The sequence below is a fragment of the Panthera onca genome, chromosome B2, assembly GCF_046562875.1.
Source record: "Panthera onca isolate mPanOnc1 chromosome B2, mPanOnc1 haplotype 2, whole genome shotgun sequence".
NCBI lineage: Eukaryota > Metazoa > Chordata > Mammalia > Carnivora > Felidae > Panthera > Panthera onca.
The window spans coordinates 70387222-70408254 of NC_138343.1; the positions used below are offsets into that span (position 1 = coordinate 70387222).

The window sequence follows — 21033 nt, forward strand, 5'->3', positions numbered from 1 at the left end:
GGAGGGCTGAAAAATGTGCCTAGACTTGATTGGAGCAAAAGGGAGATATATTGTCATAGCACAGAAAAAAAGAAAAATAATGAAGAGAGGTTGTACCTGATAGAAACAAAATCAAGTGACTAGATAGGGAATTTGAGGTAAAACACAATTTCATTTATAGAAAACATGAAGAGTTCAGAGAAAAGCAGACATAGAAGGCACAAAAAAAAAGTTTTGGGAAGCTTTCATCATACTTCAGTATTCAAAATATCCTATTTAACCCTATTTAATATAATAAAAAAGAATATGCTTCAGTTTCAAAATTAAGTCTTTGATTTTTAAGATGTTGGTAAACTTTGCTCAAAAAAATTTACATTTCAAAAAAGAGATCTAGATAAATGACAATTCAGAGATCTAACAGATGAACTAAAATGTGCATTTTAAATGCAAAAGCTTTCATCGATACCTTAAGATCTCTGTGCTTTATCAGAAATTTTATAGAATAAAATATCCTATCTACACAGCATGTATAGAACTGAACAGTTTCTAATATTCCTGCAGTTTTCAAAGATCAAATCCAAATAATATCTCCATTGATTAAATCTTTCTTCTCAGGATCAAAGTACATTATTGCTTGATAAAATTCATTTGTTACACTTTCTCAGGTGACAATACATGTTATGTCTATTTTGTAGAATAGGAAATTGAGCATATTTTGTGAAATTTCTCTAAGTTAAAGCAATGAATCAAATCAAAGAAAACAGTTATGATCTCAGGCCTGAACCCTGCTCACAGGTCTTTTCTCTCTTATTGTCAATAACTAAAATTAATATAAAATTGAGCCACTCATTAAATTTTACCTACTCCTTGTATGTGGTACTATACAATAGGTTCAATTAAGTGAAAATTTTAAAATTAAAAGTTAAATTATATATTTTATCATTAACTCCAAATAATTTTGTTCATTGGAAAATGTAGCCTTTGGGCCTTTCTAGAATAAAATACATGAAAATGGACACATGTGTTTGGGTGAAAAAATTTAAGACTGACTCTCCTCTTTCTTCTTAAAACTCATATACTTGGGCTCCTGGCAGAAGTATCTGAAACTCAAAGATTACTGATTTTAAACTCTCATGAATCTGCAAGTGCATACTCAGCCTCTCTGGCACATTAGACATTACAAAAAGATTTTCTGAGAAGCTTGTTAAACGTCTAAGCATCTAAGTGGTTCTGATCCAAGTAATCTATTTTGAAAATATTTGATCTAGGAGTTAACAATGCACTCATAAAAAAAAAACAACAAAAATCTATAACACAGGAACAACACACAGCTATCAATGCACAACAGATGTTGCTACATAGTGAATTGTGTGGTCAATAGAGTGTACAGTCACGGTCAATACTTGCTCCACAGGGTTGAAGTTCTCCAATTTACTTAATTAAATGATTCTCCCTATTTGCTTTCTTCTCGTTGAGGTTTAAGGAACCAGGCATCTAAAAGAATGAAATGTGTGACTTCCTACGTCCCATAAATAAATAAATAAATAAATAAATAAATAAATAAATACCTAGAGAAGTATTCTTCTAACTAAAACTGAACTAAATCCTACAAGTGATCAATCCAAGTCTGCTTCTGATCTTGAAATTTATAAACAGTTAGAAAAACCTCTCTTATACTCTTCCTTCAGAGTCTGGACCAAAGGCTATACTCCTTTACTTATAATTCCCCAATAAGTAGATTCCTGGTGCTTTCAACTTTAAATTCAAACTCTTCAGAATGGTATACAAAGTTTTCATGGTATAATCTCTACCTCCCTTTCCAGATTCCTATTGGACCACTACATCACCCTGACACTGACACTACTCCAGCCAAAGTAAGAGGTTTTGAGATTTTAAAACAAGGAAATGTGTTGGTTAACTTAAGAAAAGCCTCATATTGGCACCTAGGTGGCTCAGTCAGTTAAGCCTCCGACTCTTGATTTCAGTTTAGGTCATGATCTCAGAGTTGGGTTTGTGAGATTCAGCCCCATGTGGGGCTCTACACTAACAGCACAGTGACAACTTAGGATACTCTCTCTCTCTCTCTCTCTCTCTCTCTCTCTGTCTCTCTCTCTCTCTCTCTCTCTCTCTGCCCCTCCCCTGCTTGCATGCTCTCTCTCTCTCTCTCTCTCAAAATAAATAAATAAACTTTTTTTAAAAAGCCCCACAGTGTAACGGGCTTTACAATTGGTTGATAAAGTGATTCTCTGATAAGGTAAAGAACTTGTGGTCTCTCCATCTCTAGGCTCTATCAAGTATTAGATTCATCCTAAGACTGGTTCTCCTGAAGTTGCATAATGTTGTCCAATAGCAAAGGAGGCTAAATGCATATTTCTATTCATGCAGCAGGAGACAAAAGGAAGCTTCTCACAGTTTCTTTAAAGATTAAGAAACTTCTTTCTCAGAATTTCCCAGCAAGTCCCTCTTTGGGTCAATTGGTCCAGATTACTGTAAACATGTCCATCTCTGAACCAGATACAAGCTAGTAAAATCCATGTTCTCTGGCAGTGCCATGCAAATCACATTCTTTTGCTTTCACCTTGAATTTTTTCCCCTCAAAATGCTTGGCCAGATCTTACTCATCTTTTAATACTCATTTCAAATGTCACCTATTTTTAAAAGAGTTTCCTCATTATCTTACCCCCTCCTTAAATTGATTGAGTTGCCTCCTTTGTACTCCCAAACACCCCATAAAACCTCATTGTAGTTTATTTTCTCGTCTAAATTCCTAACAGCATGGACCATGCATTGTTCATCTCTATAATCACAACACTTAGCTCAGTGACTATTAGTAACTAGTACTTATAGTAGGTAACTAAAAAAATATTAAATTAATTAGTGGGAAATAAATGAAAACCTCATCACCATGAAAAACTCTCCCTAAGTAAAACCAAGAGCTACCCTGTAGTTATCCCTAACATTCCTGTCATTCAAGGAGAATCAGGTAGTGACACTAGCAAGGAAGTGTCTTGAGAGCAAGAGGGTTAACACTGGTTATATACTCAATAAATTTGAATAAATGCACACATACATAAGAAAGAAAGAAAGAAAGAAAGAAAGAAAGAAAGAAAGAAAGAAGAAGCAAAGAAAGAAACAAAGAAACAAAGAAGGAAACAAAGAAAGAAAAAAAAAAGAAAAGAAAAACTGAATGAATGACACATAAATGTTATAAAGTTCCTACAAAACAGAAATACAATTCTCTGACAAGTCATCCTCTGGGGAGGAATCAAGTCATAGTTCTAATGTGAATGACCACATTTTGTAAACAGAAAACTGATAGTTTCTCTTCTCTGGGAGGAAATATCCTACCTCACTCATCTAAACCTCATTTCACAAACTAAGTTGCCCTCATTGGTTTTACCAGTCTCTTAACTTAATGGTTTTCTTGCTCTGTTTTTCAGAAACATGATTTCCTAGAATAGGAGCTGCATTAGGGTAGCAATGGGGCCAAGAGTCTGACCAAACAGCCAAGGATCCCAATTTCTCCTCCTGTTTTTATTAGATATGCTCTGATTTTTATCCATTGTTTTACATTAAAGCTCTTTAAGATTTTATTCTAATTTTTAAATCATTAATTAAAACACTAATCAAAATGGCTAGCATTTATTAATTGCTCATGTTATATCAGGTTAAATGTTTACCATGGATTATTATGGCTTATAAAAACCCTATAAAATGTGTACTATTACTATTCCCATTTTTATAGACTTGGAATATGAACTTAAATGAACACTCTAATGGTGAAATTATAACTTAATAAAATTTTGTGGAGATTAATTTGATAACATACATTCAAAACTTAAGATGTTTATGTCCTTTGAAAATATTAACTCATTATCTTTAAGTTATATGGGCAGCAATATGGACCAATAAGACCAAGGTATTTTTTTGATAATTATGGCCTGCAATGGTTATTTTCATTCTATATAACTTATAGACAATCATTCTTCCTCAGAAAAAAATATGCAAGATTAGGTCATACGTTAATCAAGGTACAGATGTGTATATTTTAAGTATCTAGTGCTCCTGGGACTTCAGCTTCCCATTACAAGCTTTTTGGCTCAAGTTTGCGTGAAAGTCCAATTACTGCACAAAGCTGCAAAGTGTTATAAAAAAATAAGAGGTATAATCCTGAAAAGAGAGAGAGTATTGGGATTGGACTAAAGACAATAGGTAACACGGTACAAAATAGATCTTGCAGCTACCAAAATACATTAGAGTCCAGCATTGAAATAGTAAGCCTTTATTGGAACATTTAGAAATTTAAATTATAAAGAGGTGAGCTATCTCAATAAGAATTTGCCTGTAAGCTTAAAAATGTGCTCAACCCCCATAGTAGTAAAGAACTATGAATTAAAAGCAAGATGTCATGTGTTGATTATTCAGTTATCAAATATTAAAAAGAATGATAGAAGTCATTGTTCAAAAGCAATAAATTAGAGAAATGGACATTTAATATAAGGCACAACTGAGTATAAGTGTACGTAAACTTTGAGGGGGTGGATTTTGACACAGTTTATCAAACACTTTTTATTAAATATTTTTGCATCCCCCTCCATCCTAAGAAATAATCAATGAGGCGCACAAAGTTAAAAGAATTTATATCTTGGGGCGCCTGGGTTGCTCAGTCAGTTGAGTGTCCAACTTTGGCTCAGGTCATGATCTCATGGTTCCTGCAATCGAGCCCCACGTCAGGCTCTGTGCTGACAGCCCAGAGCCTGGAGCCTGCTTCAGATTCTGTGTCTCCCTCTCTCTCTGCCCCTCCTGTGCTCGTGCTCTGTCTCTCTCTCTCTCTCTCAAAAATAAATAAATGTTAAAATTTTTTAAATTTATAAATAAAAAGAATACATATCTCAGTATTATTTACAATGCTGGAAAAACTTTAAGCAACTTCAACATCCAAATACAGCAGATTGATTAAATAAATTATGCTACATTCAATAGTGAAATGCTATTATCCACTCAATAAAATTTAATGACAAGGAAAATGCTAAAAATACTTAGCAAGTGTTTTAAAAAAGCAGTCTTTAAAATAGTATTTACCGTATGAACTCATTTGCATTTTGAGAAAAAATAAAGAGACTGAAATGTTGCATGGAAAACTCTGATTAATAGAATTTAAAAGATCTCCTGTATTTTTGAAGTTTTTTCAATAAGCGTATATTGAAATTATGCCCTAATAATTTGGAAAATAACTGAACAGAACAAATTCAGGGCCTACTGAGATAGGAGAACAAAAAGGGGATGACCACAGCTAAACAAAGAAGTGGGCTAGGAAAGGACATACTTACACATTTGGGGAGCAATGCATTGAAGAGAAAAGGGATAGAAATGAATAAATAGCCCTCATTTCTTGCATTTTGGACCAAAACAACTCAACCATACTTTAGTGTCTTCAACTGACAGATTTAGGACAAACCAAAATACATGTACTGAACACTATGAGGCAGGTTTGCAACTTTGGAATCCTTCCAGGTGCCGAGATTGTCTCTTCCTGAGAGAAGCAGTCATTAAAATGAAGACCTACTACCAGTGGAGTATGAAGTTTTCAGAAAACACTGTCCTCTGCACTGTTGAATCACTTCAAATTAGCTAATACCCTGCTAATATCCTTAATAAGCCTACTTCTTTAGCCTAGAATCCTAAGGATGACCTTGTCTGTGGTGAGAAAGAGGGAGAAGTGAAGAAAATCTTTCCTATGGCTCCCATTGAGAATTATGGATGTCTGATTCAGTTAAAAGTAAATAAATTCCTCAGAGTGCAGAGCAATCTGCTTCTGATATCAAACTTCAAGGCTTCAACCAAAGTACTTGATGGTGTCCCCATCATAATAAGAAATGTTATCAATGGGGCGCCTGGGTGGCTCAGTCAGTTGGGTGACCGACTTCAGCTCAGGTCATGATCCCACAGTTCATGAGTTCAAGCCCTGCCTCGGGCTCTGTGCTGACAGTTCAGAACCTGGAGCCTGTGTTGGATTCTGTGTCTCCCTCTCTCTCTGCCCCTCCCCCACTCTAGCTCTGTCTCTGTCTCTCTCAAAAATGAATAAACATTAAAAAAAATTTTAATAATAAATGTTATCAATAAAAAAATATTTTTTTCAATGTTTTTTCTTAAGTATTTTAAAGTAAGAATTTTTTTGTTGTTATTAACTGGGTAAACATTCATCTCTGAATCATCAGCACCTAGTACACAGCTTAGATCATAGGAAGCATGCAATACATGTCTACTGAATGGATAAACATTTCTTTTCACTTTAGATTCCTAAGGAATCTTTGGATTCACTCAATCCTAAGGATCTCTAGAAGTCACTGAATCCTAACAAGTAACTTACAGGGGTGCTTGGGTGGCTCAGTCAGCTAAGCTTCCAACTCTTCATTTCAGCTCAGGTTATGATCTCACAGGTCGTGGAATCGAGCCCCGCATTGGGCTCTGCGCTGACAGTGTGAGGCCTGTTTGGCATTCTCTCTCTCCCTCTCACTCTGCCTCTCTCCCATTTGCTCTCTCTCTCTCTCTCAATATAAATAAACATTAAAATTTTTTTAAAAAATTTTAAAATAACTTGTAATCACTAGTCATAAAACATTTAGATGACTTTAAAAAAATTATCTTTTAAGTTTTTTTGCCAATATTCCTATTAAGTATTTTTAATGTCTTCATTTCATTGTATGTATTTCTCTCCTTGTGTTATGAGGTTTAGAAAAAAATAAGTACACGGGACTATCTTTATCTTACACTGGTAACATTTATCCTTCACCTATCTTCTTATAAAGTAGGATGGTAGGTCTTTCAGCTTCAATAGAAGAGTCTCAACTGGCACATTTGTCCCCATCTTCACTTTGAGAAATAGTATTAACTGATACACTTAAGGTTAACATGCATATTTAGTTTTTAATTTTTTTTTACTAGAGCATGCAGAACATATTATACTGCATGGTGAAAATTTAAATATGGTATATTCTGAGAAATCCTGCCAAATTCCAGTCCCTTCTTTATGTTCTCAGTGTTCTTCACAATCTTTAGTAATTTCATTAAACTACGGTCTTCTTTAATTTTGTCTTACCTATTTCCTGATGTTAAAAGGGTATTAACATAAGTTATAAGCTCAACAGAGTTTTTTTTTCCCTTTCCTATTTTGAATGTGTCAAGTTTCTATCAATCTCATTGAGTTTGATCTCCATTCAAAAGTTGACAAGGCTAGATTAAATAACACTATCAAGCCATGTCAATTTTATTGGCTCATAGAAAAATAGAGTTGGAAGGAGCCTTAAAGGATACCAATGACTGTCCCCCAAACAGGAATTTCCTCTTCAGCTTTTCTATGAATGATCATTAAGAGTCTATTTAAACATGAGCAGTCATGAGGAACTTTATATGCTGGACATTGTGATATGCTTCCAGACATCATTCAGTGGATGACTTGTTGCCCAGCTGCCAGAGTGCTAAGAGTAAACAGGCTTCTCCAGGGATAGCCTCGGCTACATAGAGCTACCTTGACCAGCGCCATGCCCATTTCAGGATGCCCACAGTCAATGATAGATGTAGGAGTAAGAAGGCCCAACTGAAAATGTACCTTCTTTAAAAAAATACAAAACACAGTAATTTTACCTACTGGTAATCATGATCAAAATGATGTCCAGAAAGTTGAGTGGTCCATCTGGAACTGCCTCATCCTTGAGAGAAAATTCAGGGTGATAAGGAAGCAATCTGAAAACACTTCTCATATCATTCTCTACTTGCCTCTATCTTGAAATAAATATATATTTTTTAAAAAACACAAAATAAAACTCTTCTGTGTGATAATTTTATGTAAGATTTCTTCTCTCTAAAATATGCCAAGAGCTGGGTGGTTGTCAGTAAAGCATCTGACTTTGACTCAGGTCATGATCTCACGGTCTGTGAGTTCGAGCCCCATGTCAGGCTCTGTGTTGAAAGCTCAGAGCCTGGCTTGGATTCTATGTCTCCCTTTCTCTCTGCCTCTCCCCCATTCATGTTCTGTCTCTGTCTCTCTCAAAAATAAGCATTGAAGATTTTTTTTTAAATAAAATAAAATATGCCTTAAATCTTCCCTTCTAAATACACACATTTTCCCTCCAAATTAAACATTTTTTTTCTAAATTTATAGATCTAAGTTTAAAATCTAATGACATACTTACTAGCCATGTGGTTCTTGGCAAGTTTTTAAAACTCTGAGTCCCTATTTTCTAATCCTAAAAATGTAAAAATACATCCTACAAAGTGTATTTTGAGAAATAAATAAACTATCACATGTAAACTGACACAGTGGTTAAGAGCACTGGAGTCAGATGTCTGCATTTTAAGTCTAATAAAGTTACTTAACCTTGCAAGATATCATTTTTCCCATACATAGATTGGAGATAATAATAGCACTTCCTTTATGGCTATAGCTATAAATTTTATATTTATATAAATGAAATAATCCACATAAATAATTTAGTATAATGATTGCTTAACTATTATTAGCTCCTATTATTTTTTAAGAACCTGGAATACAACATACACTCAATAGTTGTTGGTGCTATCACTCTCCTTCTATTCCCAACCTCTATATCTTTTATATTTATTCTCTATGGAACGTCCTTTAACTATCCTGTTCTTATCAATAATGATGGGTAAGGGACACATATCTTTGGGTTTTTTTTGGCAAAGAACCCTAATTAAAAACCTCTTTGATGCTTTAGTCCAATTTTTCAGGATCTTTCTGAGGATTTTTTTTGAAAACTTCATCCAGTTTAACACCATTAACTGGTGCTAAATGAGACCCAAGATAGATGGACAAATAAATGTAGGCAATTTTTTACATAGGCAGCACATGTAATATTTTATTTAGCATAACCCTGGCTATCTCTTTCTACCCAAAGGGTAAGTATTCTTGAATAAATATAATTTTTAAAGAATATAAGCATATTAGTACATACTTTAATGATTCTCAAACAGCATGGATGGGATTTAGGAAGGGGAAAGAAGTCCTTGTGATCCAACATAATCTTTCATGGCTCATCAGAGCTTTCACTATGTCATTTTCTTTAATTCATACTGATTACAGTTGCTTTTTTTTTTCTTAATGAACTACTCTTACACAAAATTCTATGACCAGTCATGTACTTTTTTAAAAATATGCCTTGTTATCAAGGCATAAGTTTACACAAAGACAGTTATTTAGTGTTAGTACTTTTCTCTAATTCCAATCTGACCCAAACACTAACTCTGCTATTAGTCATAAATGTTCTCATTATTCTTGGCAGACCACCAGGCACTATAAAAATAAGTTAATTAATTATCAAATCTTATTAAATTCCACTTTAATTCAATAATGTTTTGACTTCACAAATTTCCTTCAAAACTAAGAAAGATGATTCTGAATTAAAATACAATTTATCAAGGCACCTGAATGGCTCAGTTGGTCAAGTGTCTGAGTCTGGATTTCAGCTCAGGTCATGATCTCACAGTTCATAAAATTGAGCCCTGCATCAGGCTCCATGCTGACAGCACAGAGCCTGCTTGGGATTCTCTGTCTCCTTCTCTCTATGCCTCTCCTTCTCTCTATCTATCTATCCCAAAATAAATAAACATTTAAAAAAATAAAAATTTTCTAAATTTCATATTAAAAAAATCAAAATAAATCAAAATAAAAACGCCATTCTTTCTCCACAAAAATAAAATAAAATAAATAAAAATTTTCATTTTCCCATGATGCTAAAATGCTTCAAATATTCTTGGGCTAAATGATAGCACATTAGTTTTAGAGTAACAAGTACCCCCAACAAATTCCATTATGCTAAGACTAATTAAAATTCTAACTTAGGGTAAAGTCAAATCAATCTATTCAGAAATAGAGTTATCTATTGTTACTCAGCATGGCATGATGGAGATAGATTAATCAAACCAACATCTATACATGCATAGACTCTTTAAATAACCCTAACTTCTAGATGCCTCATTTCCCACTTTATCAATAAGGAACAATATTTTCCCTCCTGACAAATCTGCAAGTTTCTTTTGAAAATGAACCATTCCCATCAACTTTGAAATTAAAATTCCTCAACTAACAGAACTACAAAAGATAAATCTCCTACTATGTATTGGTAACTTGGAAGTCAATGAAAGCACTTTAAATAGGAAGGAAATATAAATAGGGAACTGCAAGGAGAAGTAAGTCCACTATTATATTTGGAGACTTCAACATCTTTCTTTCAGTAGGAATAATTCAAATGGAATGCAGAATACAACAAAAAATCTAGCTGTATTTATTACAAATGTATAAAACAACCTCACTGAAAGGGGTGAGGGAAAAGGTACTGCCTGGATAACTCTGGAAATGAATGGAATCTATAAAACTAGAACCAAAAGGAACTGCACATAAGAATTGTACTCTAGTTGACAAAGCTGTTTCTCTGGATGTACAGATTAACAATTCAGACTGCTATACATGAACACTGGAATTGAACAATTAGAAAAGTGGATGGCAGTGGGTGGAAGCCAGGTTTCTCACTATTGGAGTGGAAATTCACAGACAAGTAAATGTAAGAGGCTGCAATGATCCACATAATAATGTATTAGAATTGGAGCCATCAATAAGAAATTTTACTGGTTACATATAGAAGTATGTATGTATGTTGTGTGCGTATTGTGTGTGTGTGCATGGGTTAGAATATACACATACATTCTATACTCTTTCAGTTGAAGGGGCCTAGAAGTAATGGCATCTCAGTAGCAATAAGAATACTTAAGGCCCAGGGGCGCCTGGGTGGCGCAGTCGGTTAAGCGTCCGACTTCAGCCAGGTCACGATCTCACGGTCCGTGAGTTCGAGCCCCGCGTCAGGCTCTGAGCCCCGCGTCAGGCGCTGGGCTGATGGCTCGGAGCCTGGAGCCTGTTTCCGATTCTGTGTCTCCCTCTCTCTCTCTGCCCCTCCCCCGTTCATGCTCTGTCTCTCTCTGTCCCAAAAATAAATAAAAAAAAAAGTTGGAAAAAAAGAATACTTAAGGCCCAGATCTTGGTTTCTAATACCATTTTTCAGGAAAAGGAAACAGAGAAATGGCTGATTCTAGGAATGGAGCAGGAAATATATGAGGTGAGCTCTTGTAGTGACAGAAAGTAAGTTCCTATGGATTATTCAAAAAAAGGCAAGATGTGATGATAGGGGTATGTCAAACAGGCAAAAGAGTCAACTAAAAGAGATTCCAATGGCCAAAGTGGAACTACTTGAGCAACAAAATTAAGTAGTATTGGATTACAGCCCGAAGTATAAAATAAATATTATAAGTCTATGCTGATTTATACTGCTATAAATAAATTGCTAAATTAATAAATGGAGAAAAGACAAATCTCCCTTGCAGAAGAATTCTAAATAAATGTATATAGATACTCCACCTTACAGGAAGGGAAGCAAAACTCCTTGCTCCTTCAGTGTAGGCTGCCTATAGTAACTCCCTTGCAAAGCGTACAGTATGGAAAAGGGAAAAAAAGAGTAACTTTAAGGTAGAGAAACCTAAAACCACTGTTTCAGCCAGGTGATCAAGGTCAACATCAACAGTTGTAAATCATGTTGACAGTATGTGCCCTTGATATAATGTGGTGAAAATGGCACTTTACCTCTGTGATCTTCCTCCTAAAAACCCACAACCCCAGTTAATTAGGAGGAAATGTTCAGAAAAATTCCAAAAAAGGGACATCCTACAATATACCTAACCAGTACTCCTAACAATTGCCAGCATTTTCAAAAATAAAGCAAGTCTGAGAAACTGACACAGCCAAGAGGAGCCTAAGAAGACATAACAATAAATGTAATATGATAAACTGGATGGGACCCTAAAGCAGAAAAAGAAAGTCATTTAAAAAGGGATAAATGACATCTAAATGACCTGCTACTTTAATTACACTTGGAAATCAACAGACCCATGAAGCATATGAAAATAACCAAGATGAGCTCAAAGTATGTACTGAGCCTTAAGCCTTCACTATTTAACAAAGAAAGCATGAAAATAAACCAACTAAACATTCAATTCATGAGAAAGGAAAAACCTAAAAATAGAAATATAAGAACAACAAAAGAGGAGAAATAAAATCTTAAATTTTTTTTTAAATCCACAAATAAAAAAAGAAAAACTAGATCTATCAAATAGTCTAAATTTTATTTAAAACATGACATACCTCCAGCAATTTGGTTTACTTTAGTTTCGCTTTGTAAAGAAAAAACACTGGTATATATAAGAAAAAGAAGAAATGAAATTTAACAGATAAAATTATATGGTTTTGAATTGTAATAGGTAGACTGAAGGAAAAGGAAGTAATTTTAGATGCAGACTCTGCAATGCACAATCTTATAAGCCAGCCCAAAAGTTTACAAATAACTTGTAGATGAGTTAAGTATCACATGAATACTTATACTACAACTATAAGTAGAGCCAGTTATATACAGGAGGAAAAACAGGATATTTCAATAACAGGAAAGCCAAATAAGGAGAAAGTTTCCAGAAACAATGGTTAATCAGTAAACCAAACCACAGTGAGATCAGGCAGAATGGATTCAGCATGGATGGAAAGCCAGAGGGTCTCTTTCTGTACTACAGTCTTTGAAATGGATACACATGAGGGGCACCTAGGTGGCTCAGTTGGTTGAGTGTCTGACTCTTGATTTTGGTTCAGGTAATGAGCCCAGGATCATGAGCCCAGGATCATGTCAGGCTCTGCACTGAGCGTGGAGCCTGCTTAAGATTCTCTCTCTCTCTCTCTCTCTCTCTGCCACTCCCTCCCCCCTCCCCCCAGGAACACATGTGTGCTCTCTCTCACACACGCATGATAAATCACACTCATGTGTGCTCTCTCTCTAAAACAAACAAAATAATAATAAAAATTTTTTAAAAAGTGACTGGTTGCCCAAGGTTTGTCAACAAAATAGCAGGTCAATTTTCAAAAAACGGAGCAAGAGAAAGGGAACAGACAAAGGAAAAAAGACGAAGAAGGAACTAGAACAAATACAATCTGGTTCCCTCTGAGGAAGCATCATCACAAGAATTCCATTCCACTAGTTTTCATAGACTCATACTATCTGATGAGTACCTCAAAGACAATTTTCTGAAACCCCATCATTTTACACATGGAAACATATTCCCAGATGAGGAACAAGGAAAGTCACACATTTAAGAAGAAACTTCAGACTCCAGACTTACAGTCCAGTTATTATTCCATTACACAGTATAACCTCCTATTTACTCCAACAAAAGATATAAAGTAACAATCCATGATCTTTCATGGATCTTTCATGATTTTTTCATTTCTTTGATATTCTTATTTTTTGTATGTCTTGAGAAACACTTACATTGCAGAGGGGTAGGAAAAGAAAGGAAAAGAAAAAAAAGGAAGCTATCTCCAAACTCCATTTGGTTCCATTTCTACAGGGCCATTTCTGCTGAATCCAAGGCATTCAGATTCTTGAATAGAAAAGGTCTTACAAAGTGCTGTCCTATAGGGACTTCAGCACATCCATTCTGATCCTAATTCAAATGCGTAAATCTCCTCAAAGCCCCCAGTAACAGGACGTAAATACAGTTTTTGCCTTTCAGTACAGGATCAAGACACAATTTAAAGTGCTTTGTAATACTCTCAGCATCCTAGTCCCCAGGCCTCTGAGAGCACATAAGGACACAAACCTGCCACTGGCAATGTTTTGCAGTTCAATTAAGCTGGAAGTAGGAAGTAATTCTAAGAGTCTGAATAGGTTCTTGATGAAAATATTGGTTAGGAAAATGATTGTGCCCTCATGCCTATCCAGCACATCTGGCAGGAGAGGATTGTTACTTTATTTGCATTCCATGAACAATTAAAAAAGTAATTTGCAGTTTGGGACAAACAAAGAAATGTGAAATAGCAGTTGACTTACTGAAAGCTCCTCCATTAAAGAGTAAAACTGACTGAATGACTTTAAAGTATATTTTTTTCCTTAAAACCTCCATTAATTGAGTTCTATTACTTTATGATTTATTGTGGTTTGATATTTATCTTTGCACCAAGTAATTCTGCAGAAATTGGGGGTTGGAGAGAACTGTACTATAGAGAAAAGGGTTAAAAGACATGAAAGGGAAGAGGTTTACAAAGATCGAGTGGACAAAGGGATCACAATAGACCTGGAGGGAGGTAGAGAAGGAGGAAGAGAGAAGACAGAAGGTAGCTGACAAGACTTGCCACAAACAGAATAGAAAAGAAGGCAACACAGAAACTTTGGTTTCTTTCTTTTCACAGGAAGGTCAGGAGGTTTGAACAGAGGATTTGCCAGTAGTCCAGGCAGATAAGCATGTAGCAAAGTCCGCATCATCTTAATGGTATTTCCTACAGTACTGAATAGAATGGAGGTCCGATCCTCAGCTAAAGCACCTTGCCTATGAAGATGTACTATCTTTCAGGCACATGGCTGAGAGGCAGGACATTTACAGGTTCAGATTTTGCTGACCTAAAGAACTACATTTACCTTAGGAAATTTCTTACCTAATATTTGGTATACTTCATTTCTCCTTGTTAATTAATGTTACATGGAGATAATTCTGCTTAAAAGTGTTTAGAACTCTATTTCAGATGTGCTCATGTGTTGTAGAAGCAGTGGTTCCATTCTGTCAACTAAGTATCTGTAGATCAGGAAGTGAGTTGCAAAGGAGGCAAGTTTGTTTGGAACAGGGTTTAACCCTGTAGTAATGAACATAGGAAAGTATAACCTGCTGAGTTGCAATAAGGGGTACACTCTTATTTCAGGACTTCCCCTGAATGTGAGACTCTTTTTCCATTAAGTAACCTAGGGAGAATAATCGCAAGATCTGTATACCACAATCCATACCGCTTCCAACCCCTTTTCAGACATTACTAATTAATCACAGAGCTCTTTGCTGCCTTAGGCAGGACTCTGCTTCATCATAGCATTCAATTGATTAAGAGCTGGCTTGAGAGTCAAAAAAAATCAGCTTTCCGCCTGTGATCTATTCCGTTCTCTTCTGAGGTGCCTTACTCAAAAATAAGTAATTAGTAACTGCACTCAGTCCCAATACTTAGCACTGAAAAATAAAACTAGAAAAGTTTAGACAACTACAAAACCCTCTTTAAAATTGCTATCAGGCTTCCTACAGTGAAAAGTTCTATTTTAAATTCAGTTTTTCCGTAATAAACATGTAGTTGTATAGTGTTTTATAATCTTCAAAGATCCTTCATATACAGATTTTTTTTATTTGATTCATATTGCAACCCTGGTGATAGAGGACAGAATTAAAAGCAAGAAACAGGCAGAAGATAAGAAAATGAGGCTCCAGTAATTTTGCTTTGAGGATTTTGAAAGGCAGAAGTATTTCTGTTCCCACAGTGCAAGGTGGGGCTCATGATTTCTCCTCTTCTTAATTTAGCATGAAACAGTCTCTTCAACCTGATTTACTTGTGTGGACCTGCCATACCCACGGTTCTTCTTTGTATTTCTAACTCTGTCTTTCTGAGACTAAAAATAAAATTGAAATCACAACTGTTCCATGATCTGAAGCCAAAATTTGGTCTTAGAAACATAAACAATAACCAAATTAATATGCTTGAAGAATACTTCTACTCTCACATGCTTTTTACTATACAGAAAATCAGATGCATTTTTCCTAGATCTAATACATTTCAATACAAGTGATCTTAAGTATAGGTGATTAAACCAGACATTTGTCACCACAAATTGACATCAAAGACATCTTTGTCCTCTAGTACAAAAAATAAAAATGAATCAGTCTGAATAAAAACTGAGATCCTTTCAAAACTTCAACTCTCCCCTCCTCTAGTCATTTAGTATAGACAACACACACCAATTGATCCCACTGAGCTCCTTATAACTTGGTTTTTGACTGCTAAAGTAAACTTGTTATTTGTATATACTACTGTGATATCCTTTATTACGATGATTCAAATTATGTATGGTCCAAAGAGAAATCAAGTCCTGACTCACGACAAACAAAAACCTAGTATAGAAAACCCCACATATTCAATCAAATTAATTTTCTCTCATTTTAAGATGTACTTTATTCTAGATACATCTTTTCTTATATTCTATGTAAGTTTTCTCCTAGGATTTTATTTTTTACTGTGAATCATTGCCAGCAAAAATGCAAACTCATGAAATCCAGCTTACAGAAATGCTAGTTACATTAAACAAATTGATCTCACTCCACTCAAAGTGCCTACCTTATTTTTCTATGTCTTCCAATTTAGTACCTCCATATTAGATTTGAGAGATTAATAACAAAGTTAGAAATGTAGTTTCTGGGAAAAGTGTCCATGTCATTGTGTTTTTATTCACAAACTGTTCAGGAGTAGGAAGCCTAGAGCCAGGAGGAGGATGTGACCACGGTGTCATTTAATGATGAGTAAAAACAATTCAGAAATGTTTCCTTTTAAACACTATTTAAACACTATTTCCTTTTAAACACTGACGGGGCGGGGGATGTAGCTAGAGAAGTAAGCAGTCGTGATGACTACTGACAAATTTACCTTACCGGACACATCACAACGCCCACTTGATATGAAATGCTACTCACAAACTTCACTACTTTCCAACATTCAGTTAATGTGAGATGAAACTCACATTCAGTTAATGTGAGATGAAAGGGTATAAATAAAGTGTTTTTACTTGTGAAAGTGGATACTTGCTCATTATTCATTTGTATTGTTTTCATTTGTTTTCATCATCAATCTAATATTTACTCACTGATATGGGGGAATTCCCTAGTAGGATAAATAAAACATTATTATGCCAAGATTTATTTACTCAGTAAGTTTTTCAAACCATCTTCTAGCAACAAACTTCCTGTTAGCAAACTGAGAAAACCAAAGCTGGCAAAAGCCCACTCATTAGTTTACAGTTTTGTGTACACGATGCTTGAACTTTTGGCTCTTTTAACTTTTGAACTTTTCTTTTCTTTTTTTTTTTTTGGCTTCATTGAAGTATTTATTCTATTCACATTTAATTAATTATGATATATCAATATCAAACATCTTGCTATTTAATTTTTCTTTCCTAACTGAACTATTATTTCTTTTTTATTTCATTTTATTTTAATCCCAGTATAGTTAACATACAGTGTTATACTAGTGTCAGATATACAATACAGTGATTCAACAATTTTATATATTTCTTAGTGCTCATCAAGGTAAGTGTACTCTTAAGCCCCTTCACCTATTTCACCCGTCCCACCCACGCACCTCCCATCTGGTAATCATCTGTTTGTTTTCTATAGTTAAGAGTCTGTTTCTTGATTTCTCTTTTTTTCCCTTTGTTCATGTGTTTCATTTCTTAAATTCAATGTATGAGTGAGATCACATGCTTTTGTCTTTCTCTGACTGGCTTATTTCACTTAGCATTATACTCTCTAGATCCATTTGTGTCTTTGCAAATGGCAAATTTCATTCTTTTTTATGGAGGAATAATACTCCATTGTATATATATACCACTTCTTCTTATCCATTTATCAGTTGATAGACATTTGGACTGCTTCCATAATTTGGCTATTGTAAATAATACTGCAATAAACATAGGGGTGTATATATGCCTTTGAATTAACATTTTCATATTCTTTGGATAAATACCCAGTAGTGCACTTACTGGATCATAAGGTGGTTCTATTTTTTATTTTTTTAATGTTTATTTATTTATTTTAAGAGAGACAGACAGAGAGAGCACAAGCATGGGAGGGGCAGAGAGAGGGAGAGACAGAATCCCAAGCAGGCTCCACCCTGTCACCAGAATTCGACACTCCGACATGAGACTCAATCCTACAAACCATGAGATTATGACCTGAATCAAAATCAAGAATTGGATACTTACTTCACACCTGAAAATCAAATAACCCAGTGAAGAAATGGGCAGAAGACATGAATAGACACTTTTCCAAAGAACACATCCAGATGGCCCACAGACACATGAAATGATGCTCAACGTCACTACTCATCAGGGAAATACAAATCAAAACCACACTGAGATACTACCTTACACTAGTCAGAGTGGCTAAAATGAACAAATAAGGAGACTATAGATACTTGAGAGGATGTGAAGAAATGGGAACCCTCTTGCACTGTTGGTGGGAATGCAAACTGGTGCAGCTGTTCTGGAAAACAGTGTGGATGTTCCTCAAAAAATTAAAAATACATCTACCCTATGACCCAGCAATAGCACTGCTAGGAATCTACCCAAGGGATACAGGAGTGCTGATGCATAGGGGCACTTGTACCCCAATGTTTATAGCACTTTCAACAATAGCCAAATTATGGAAAGAGCCTAAATGTCCATCAACTGACGAATGGATAAAGAAGATGTGGTTTATATATACAATGGAATACTACTTGGCAATGAGAAAGAATGAAATCTGGCCATTTGTAGCAACGTAAATGGAACTGGAGAGTGTTATGCTAAGTGAAATAAGTCAGGCAGAGAAAGACAGATACCGTATGTTTTCATTCATATGTGGATCCTGAGAAACTCAACAGAAGACCAGAAGGGAGGGGAAGGGGGGAAGAAAAGTTACAGAGAGGGAAGGAAGCAAGCCATAAGAAACTCTTAAATACTGAGAACAAACTGAGGGTTGATGGGGTGTGGGGAGAGGAGAAAGTGGGTGATGGGCATTGAGGAGGGCACCTGTTGGGATGAGCACTGGGTGTTGTATGGAAACCAATTTGACAATAAATTACATATATATATATATATATATATATATATATATATATATTATATATATTATATATTATAATATATAATATAATATATAATAATATTATAATATAATAATATATAATTATATATATTATAATAATATATATAATAATTATATATAATTATTATATAATTATTATAATATATAATAATATATATAATTATTATATATTATATAATTATAATATATATTATAATAATTATAATATATAATATATATAATATATATATATAAATTACATATATATATATAAAAGAATTGGATACTTACACAACTAAGCCACCCAAGTGCCTATTTTTAATTTTTTGAGGAACCTCCTTACTGTTTTCTACAGTTGATACACCAGTTTGCATTCCCACCAACAGCAACTGAGGGTCTTTTGCCTACACATCTTCACCAACGTTTGTTCCTATTTTTTATTTTAGTCATCCTGACAGGCATGAGGTGATATCTCACTGTAGGTTTTGATTTACATTTCCCTGATGGTGAGTGATGTTGAATATCTTTTCATATATCTTTTGGCCATTTGTATACCCTTGGAGAAATGTCTATTCATGTCTTCTGCTCATTTTTTCATTGGATTATTTGTTTTGTTTTGTTTTGTTTTTTGGTGTTGAGTTGTTTAAGTTCTTTATATATTTTGGATACTAACCTTTTATTGGATATGTCATTTGCAAATACCTTTTCCCGTTCAGTTTTGTTTAATGTTTTCTTTGCTATGCAGAAGATTTTTATTTTGATGTAGTCTCAATAGTTCATTTTTGCTTGTTTCCCTTGCCTCAGGAGACATATCTAGAAAGATATTGTTAAGGCTTATGTCAGAGAAATTACTACCTGTGCTCTCTGCTAATATTTTCATGGTTTCAGGTCTCACATTTAGGACCCTAATCCATTCTGAGCTTATTTTTGTGTATAGTGTAAGGAAGTGCTCCATGTTCATTCTTTTGCATGTAGCTGTCCAGTTTTCCCAAAACCATTTGTTGAAGAGACTGTCTTTTTCCCACTGCATGTTCTTGCCCCTTTGGTCAAGATTCATTGGACATATAAGTGCAGATTTGTTTCTCAGCTTTCTATCCTGCTCCATTGATCTATGTGTCTATTTTGTAGTTCCATACAAATTTTAGGAATGTTTGTTCCATTTCTGTGAAAAATGCTGTTGGAATTTTTATAGGGATTGCATTAAATTTGTATATTTCTTTGGGTAATATAGACATTATAACAATATTTGTTCTTTCAGCCCATAAGCATGCAATATCTTCCCATTTGTTTGTGTCATCTTCAACTTCCTTCATCAATGTTTTTTAGTTTCATAGCATAGATCTTTCACCTCTTTGGTTAAATTAATTCCTAAGTATTTTATTCTTTTCAATGCAATTGTAAATGGGATTGTTTTTGTTTTCTTAATTTCTCTTTCTGCTGCTTCATTATTGGCGTATAGAAATGCAACAGATTTCTGTCCATTGATTTTTGTATCCTGTGACCTTACTGAATTCATTTATCAGTTCTAGTAGTTTTTTGGTTGAGTCTTTAGGGCTTTCTATATACGGTATCATGTCATCTGTGAATAGTGAAAGTTTTACTTTTTCCTTACCAATTTGGATGCCTTCTATTTCTTTTTTCTTGTCTGATTTCTGTGGTAAGGACTTCAAATACTACACTGAATAAGAGTGGTGAGAGTGGACATCCTTGTCTTCTTCCTGACCTACCAAAAAGACTCTCAGTTTTTCACCTGAGTATGATCTTAGCTCTGGGTTTTTAATATAAGCCCTTTATTATATTAAGGTACATTTCCTCAGGGTGCCTGAGTAGCTCAGTAGGTTAGGCGTCCAACTATTGGTTTCAGCTTGGGCCATGATCTCATGGTTCGTGAGTTCAAGCCCCATATCAAGCTCCACACAGGCAATGAAGAGCCTGTTTGGGATTCTCTCTTTCCCTCTCTGCTCCTCCCCCACTCACACTCTATCTCTCTCACAAAATAAATAAATAAACTTAAAAAAAAAAGGTATGTTTCCTCTAAACCTACTTGTTGAGGGTTTTTATCATGAATGATATTATAATGTGTCAAATTCCTGGCTTCAACACTTACTATCTATGTGACTTTGGGCAGTCCTTTAGTATTTCTAAGGTTCTAATTTTTCACCCATATATGGAAATTATACTCTTCTCTCTTAGAATCATGCTAAGTCCTAGGACATAGTAGCCCTTTGGGAACAGAGGGAGGAGACATGAATACAGCGGGAGTAGAAGGATGTTAAAAAAAATTTCAGTTTCTATTTCAACCAA

General features: G+C 34.8%; 1 long non-coding RNA gene across 1 annotated transcript in view; it reads right to left on the minus strand.

The window, feature by feature from the left end:
• Window positions 1–1357: 1357 nt before the first annotated feature.
• The window catches only part of LOC132667304 (uncharacterized), a 171112-nt gene continuing 151436 nt past the window's right edge, over window positions 1358–21033 (minus strand). Inside the window, exons 5-6 of the long non-coding RNA XR_014137704.1 lie at window positions 7628–7688; window positions 1358–1473 (exon numbers count right to left, since the gene is read on the minus strand). This is a non-coding gene — a long non-coding RNA (uncharacterized LOC132667304). The remainder of the gene's footprint in view (window positions 1474–7627; window positions 7689–21033) is intronic.